This window comes from Camelus ferus, chromosome 27, assembly GCF_009834535.1.
Source record: "Camelus ferus isolate YT-003-E chromosome 27, BCGSAC_Cfer_1.0, whole genome shotgun sequence".
In the NCBI taxonomy this organism is placed as follows: domain Eukaryota; kingdom Metazoa; phylum Chordata; class Mammalia; order Artiodactyla; family Camelidae; genus Camelus; species Camelus ferus.
This window is the reverse complement of record NC_045722.1, coordinates 17308627-17314626: the sequence shown is the minus strand read 5'-3', so window position 1 is coordinate 17314626 and position 6000 is coordinate 17308627.

Genomic DNA, 6000 nt, shown 5'->3' with positions numbered 1-6000 from the left:
CTTGATTCAATACCATAGCTTCTGTACTTGGCACAACTTAATCAAGTTTTATTGAATTATTATTATTTATTATTATTATTATTATTATTATTATTATTATTATTATTATAATCTATAATGTCAAGATAAAGCAGAAAGCCTTACCCTGAATTAATAAAAAGGAATGTAATTCACAAGCAAGAGGATGGCCATAAGGTTGAAAGAATTGGCTGAAACTCTGATTATCCCAGATCCTCTTCCCAGGACCCATTTCTGGGCCTCTGATTGAGAGTTCCAGAGATAGCTGCAGATGCTTTGGCTCATCTTTCTAAACTCTGCTCAGTCCTATCACTCTGTTCCACTGATGATGGCCTTACATTATTAGGGTTGACTTTCAATTACTGTCAGTTTTCCAAAAATAATATTTTCAGGAAGTTTCTATTCAGATTCCAAACCGACTTACCACTGAGATGAAAATACTCGGAGAGGCTCCAGCCTCTCTCAACAGAAAAGCTTTGATAAAAGTAAACAAGCAAACAATACACATCTTTCTCTCTTAATATTAAAAAAAAATTAATTGTAGGGTTTTTTTTTCCCTTCTTATTGGAAATATGAAGCTAATGTTGGTTTATTTGTTGGATTCTATACACTGATTTTACAAAGTCTGGATAGGATGGTGCAAAATGACAGTCCCATTAGACAAAAGAAATTCCATCTAAATTGAATCACGAAAGAAGCATAAGCTTATTTTGATTAAAGAAGCAACTGAGCAATTCTTTTTCACTTAGAATGTATAATCATCATTGAAAATTCAAGGGAAATTCAAGTGAGGATCCATATGGAGGAAAAGGAAAGAAGAGAAAGTATGTGTGTGTGTTTATAATATACCCACATACACAAACACACATACACACATTCATATACACATATATACATATCCATATATACTAACGGACATGTCTCTCCAAGCTGACATAGGAAATGAATGCCTTTGTCAGACTGCATTTAAAAACTTTTAAGTGAATTGAAAACTCTCGATAAGTCATGAAGTAACTTATTTCATTTTCCTAAGGCTCCTAAATGAGTTTCTCATTTTCAGTCATGATATTATAATAAAACCTGATTATCCATGAGTAATCTTTAAATTCATATGTTTAAAAACTGGAATTTTACCTGCCCTATCATAATGTGGGTTTTTCTATGATAAATTTTATACAAGGCCCTAAAAGAGTCACTTTGTAGCCATTATATATATATGATATATATAATATATAGCTACCACATAGACTATATATATATACACAGATACATATAGACAGACATATATACAAATATAAACAGATGCATTTGATATATACAGATATACAAATACATATCTGTATGTGTTGCCAATATATTGTAGATATATGCCTATATATATAAACATATAGGATTGTATTTAAAAATGGGTTCTTTGAAGACAAATAGTAACAGTTACAGAAAATTTGGCTGCACCAGCTTAAAAGCAGGACCTCTAGATCTTACTTCTACCTTTGGTTCTGACAGTCCATCTGATCATGGGACTCTTTTAATCTCTCCAATCTTCCATTTTCTCTTCCGTAAGAGGAAGATCCTACTCTACCCTCTACACTGAGTTGTGTGAAGATAAAACACTAGTTAACAGCTACAGACACTTACCGTGCCTTGTGCTTTTGTTTAATTTCTCTCTTCCTCTTGCCATCCTCTGAGACGTTCGAATTACTACCATCTGCATTTTCCAGGTGAACTTAAGGGACAGCAAGGTAGTTTGCCACGGTGACACAGCTTAAAAAAAAAGCAGATACAAACTTTGACATGAAATCTGTTTGTTTGTAGAGCCTGGGCTTCGTATCATTAGCTCAGCCTAGTTTGCAAAGAAAAACATACCCACAAAAGTATTTCAAAGAATTAAAGGACTAATCCATGTGCACAGTAAGTTGGCAGCAACCCCTGTGCCCACCACAGTGTCATGCCAACAAAAGACAGCACACACACATACTTTTTCTTTTACAGGGAAAAGGATTATCCATTAGATAGAGACATACTTGGAATTACCCATCATCTGATCTATGTCTCGAGGTTGAGGATGAGATTTTATTCTTGCTATAGAAAACACAACTAAAGTGTAGAAGTTGATGGAGACTGCATGAGAGATACCCTTGATTTCATGCATTTTATGTATCTCATAAATAAATTGATTGCGATTCTGGGATTTAATTCTGAAGTCAAGGGCTTTCTTTTTGACAGAAATCACAGAGGAGGGAATCAGGCGCTGCCTTTTAAGAATTTTAAAGGGCACAAATCATCCCTATCTGCTGCTGGATTTCAGTGCAGTTTACAAGGAAATTTGACTTCTTGACCTGTTTGCATACTGTGCTCCTAAGCCACCAGCTTTAACAGTCCAAAGAAGATACAGCTTTGTCGATGTCAAGGCTTATAAAGCATCTTCCCATCTTACAGAGGACTTCTGTGGTTCTCTCTGAGGAGTGTGTTCCTCTAGATATAAAGAATGATTCTGGAGTAAGTATAAGATAAAGAAGCCTCATGGGATGTATAGGGGAGGGAGGGACTCGGTGTGATGGACTGGATCATGCTTACATTTGAGCCCAAAGGACAGCAGCATCTCTATGACGATTTTTTATTTTTTTGGAAGAATTTTTCAGTGTGTAAGTTTCTTTCTGGAATGATAGAGAACCCAGATGCCTAACATCAAAGAAAGACATGCTTAACCAGGGAAGATATGGTAAACTACACACCATTACTATGACTGGAGCAGGATGAGTGTGGACATTTAACGTTATCTTTCTAGTCTGCCATTTGTCAGGCATGGAGTTGCGTAGGTCAGTTAGATCTCTGTATTATTGCACTCTGGTCTCCCTGTTCCAGGAACTCATGGAGTTATAGTGCATTTTAAGTCTAAAAAGTACCTGCAACTGAGATCATTCTTTTGTCTTTATTGTTTGCTCAGCATACCTGTGACGGTGTATCATTACCAAAGATCGTGAGGGATCTGCATATGTTTATCCAGAAACAATGAGCCTCTGATGAGAAGTGAAGGAGGACTACAGTGTCTACTCCCAGCTCTGCCAGCCTAGCTGTCTCGGGAATCCTGAGACGCTAGTTCATTTTTCTTCTTCCTTCTTGATTTGTCATTTGCCAGTCTCGGAAATAGAATAACTGGGCTTCAATATGTATCAAGTCCAACTGCAAAGTCAATGCCTTTGTGAATCTTTCCTAATTCCCCCTGAAAAATTAGTGTCTTTCCCTCTGTGCCTCTGAAGCACTTTGTGCCCAGGATTCTTGAAACACTTCTCATATTAATTTGGGGTTATTTTTGGTATGTCCATCTTTACCACCCTCAGTGAGTGACTTTATGGATGCAGGCAGAGTTATATTCAACCTTGTGGATCCAATTTCCTAACGTAGCATTCATCACATAGTAGAAATCCAATAAGTCTTTAGTGAATAATTGAGTGCATTTATTAATCAATTTGTATATGAATAGACTAATCTGGTGAGGAATTATGCCAAGGCTTATTCCTTCATTTGAATGTCTGCCATATATAAAGTCAAGTACTAGACCTCTGAAATTTATAACAACATGACATTGATCAAAAGTTTCAAATACTTTTTTATTTTACTTATTATTGACCCTCCTACTCAAATATATGCCTAAGGAATGCAAGATTATATCTAGCTGGGATTATACTTCTGGATATCAGATGCTAACACATAGCAATTACTCAGTAAATATTTGTTGAATGAATGAGTAAATAAACAAGGAAGTAGGCAACACCTTCAGCATCATTAATGATACCCAGTGGCCAGTGAGCTCATAGAAGGCTACCTGTGGGAATAAGAGGTCTCTAGGTGTTTCTTCCAGCTATCTGAAGGTTTAAAGCCCTGTATATTAATTATTTAGTGGGAGCAGCTTTCAGAAATATTGATGGCTTTTGATTCCCTATTCAATTTTTTTTAATATTAACATTTTATTTTTTAGAGAAGTTTGATGTTCACAGCAAAACAGAGAAGAAAGTACAGAGATTTTCCATATACACCCCGCCTCTCCACATGCATCGCCTCCTCGTTATCAACGCCCCCACCAGAGTACTACGTTTGTTACAGCTGGTGAACCTACACTGATACATCAGAAACACCCAAAGCCACTTCTGTCTTAGAGCTACTGAAGTCTCCATAGAAACAGAGAAGGAGGAGTCTATTTGGTCTAGAGTCTGAAAGAGTGCCTGGTACATGGCAGGTCCTCCGTCAGGATCTGCTGCATAAAAGAGTGACTGCTGCCAAAGTACTGGGTTTTCAGTAGTATATTGCCTTCCATTTCTCCAGTCTAGTCTGAAAGGCCACGTTCTTGTACTCCAGCACCATCTGTTTGCGGTACTTTTTGCTATGCCCCTGCCATTCATTGGATCCCCCCACCCGTCTCAATTTCACCCTCTATAGATGTGGATTTAAGAATGACAAAGCCTTCACCTGCTGCCCTCTAATGATTGTTATGAATGGACTGTTAAGAAAGTATTTTTAAAATCTCCCTTCCCCAGGAGGATAGATAATTATCTAATCACAGGAAAGCAAGCATCAGAATATAGGAGCTGAGTTGGTGGTCTCAGCCAATCAAATGAGTCTGTACGCTAATGAATCCCTTCAGATACGGTTCTGTATCAGACTCGGGCAACTGCTATTTGAAACAAATAGACACTTGAATTAGGATTTCTACACCTTCACTCATAGCACAGAGGAAATGAGAAAAAGCATGTAATTCCATAGAATCAATGTCCAAAGAAAAATCTCTATGTATAAAATAAAGTCAGGGGTCATCTGTGTTTTTACACAAAAGGAAAATTAACTCCAGACATAAGGCTTATTTAAATTTTCTAGAAACTTTCTATTGTTTGGAAAAATAATCAGATTCATAAAATTTGGTAAAAGATATAGTATAACCCAAGGAGGATAGGAGGGTAGTCTTGGGGGCATAAAGGGGAGGTCTGAGTTCCCAGTTCTGTGTCTTTCAAGAGGAAGGAGTTTCACGCCACTGAGCTTCACTGCCTTCAACACTAGATGAAGTAAACTGCCATCCAGTAAGGTTGTGGAGTGACCAAGGATGAAATTATCTCCAAGAATCTCTCACACAGGTTCACTTTTCCACTCCTCCCTTTAGAAGAAAGTATTCACTTAGATAAAGATTTTTTTGAAAGATTATGATAGATGAGTAGGGTGACATGGCTGATCATTTTAACAATGATTAAGTAGAAGGAGATTGAAATTTACAGATTATCAAGTCCAGGGGCTTTCAAATCCTTTGTTTAACCAAGAAAACACTTAATTTAAGGATGAACTACAGTACTTAAACTCACATCCTGTAAAACAAACCAAGGGGAGTTTCCATGATGAAAGTCAACCTCTGGGCTTTTCCATGCAGCACTCAGCCTGTCCATCCACCCAGGAAGCTCCTCCAAAGAAGAAGGAGTCAGAGAGTTAAGCACTAACAATTAGATGCTTTTACACAAAGAAGACACACCACCTATCTCTTCCCCTCAGCCATGTCACTGGTCAAACCAAGTCAATGGACACATCTCAGTACAAGCAGCTGGCGAAGTACAATCCTGGAGGGAGAAGAAAAAAGAGTGGTAGGTGATTCTGCCACAGTCCCTAATGACTTACGTCTTTTTCTTTAATTTTATATTCTAAAATTGGCTTAGAATCCATTATATTAAAGCTTCATGTTATAGTATTAGACTATAAAACAATTTTTTTTATTGAAGTAGAGTCAATTACAATGTGTCAATGTCTGGTGCACAGCACAAGGTCGCAGTCATGCATATACATACATTTTTTCATGTTCATATTTTTTAAAACAATTTTGAAGTAAAGTTGCATCATGACAAGTATGAGGTTATACACATATCTTTTTACAAAAGTAGCCACATCTGATGTCCAAATCGACTGGTAAGTCTCTGTTGACCCTAACCTGTTGAAGTCCCAGGGGAA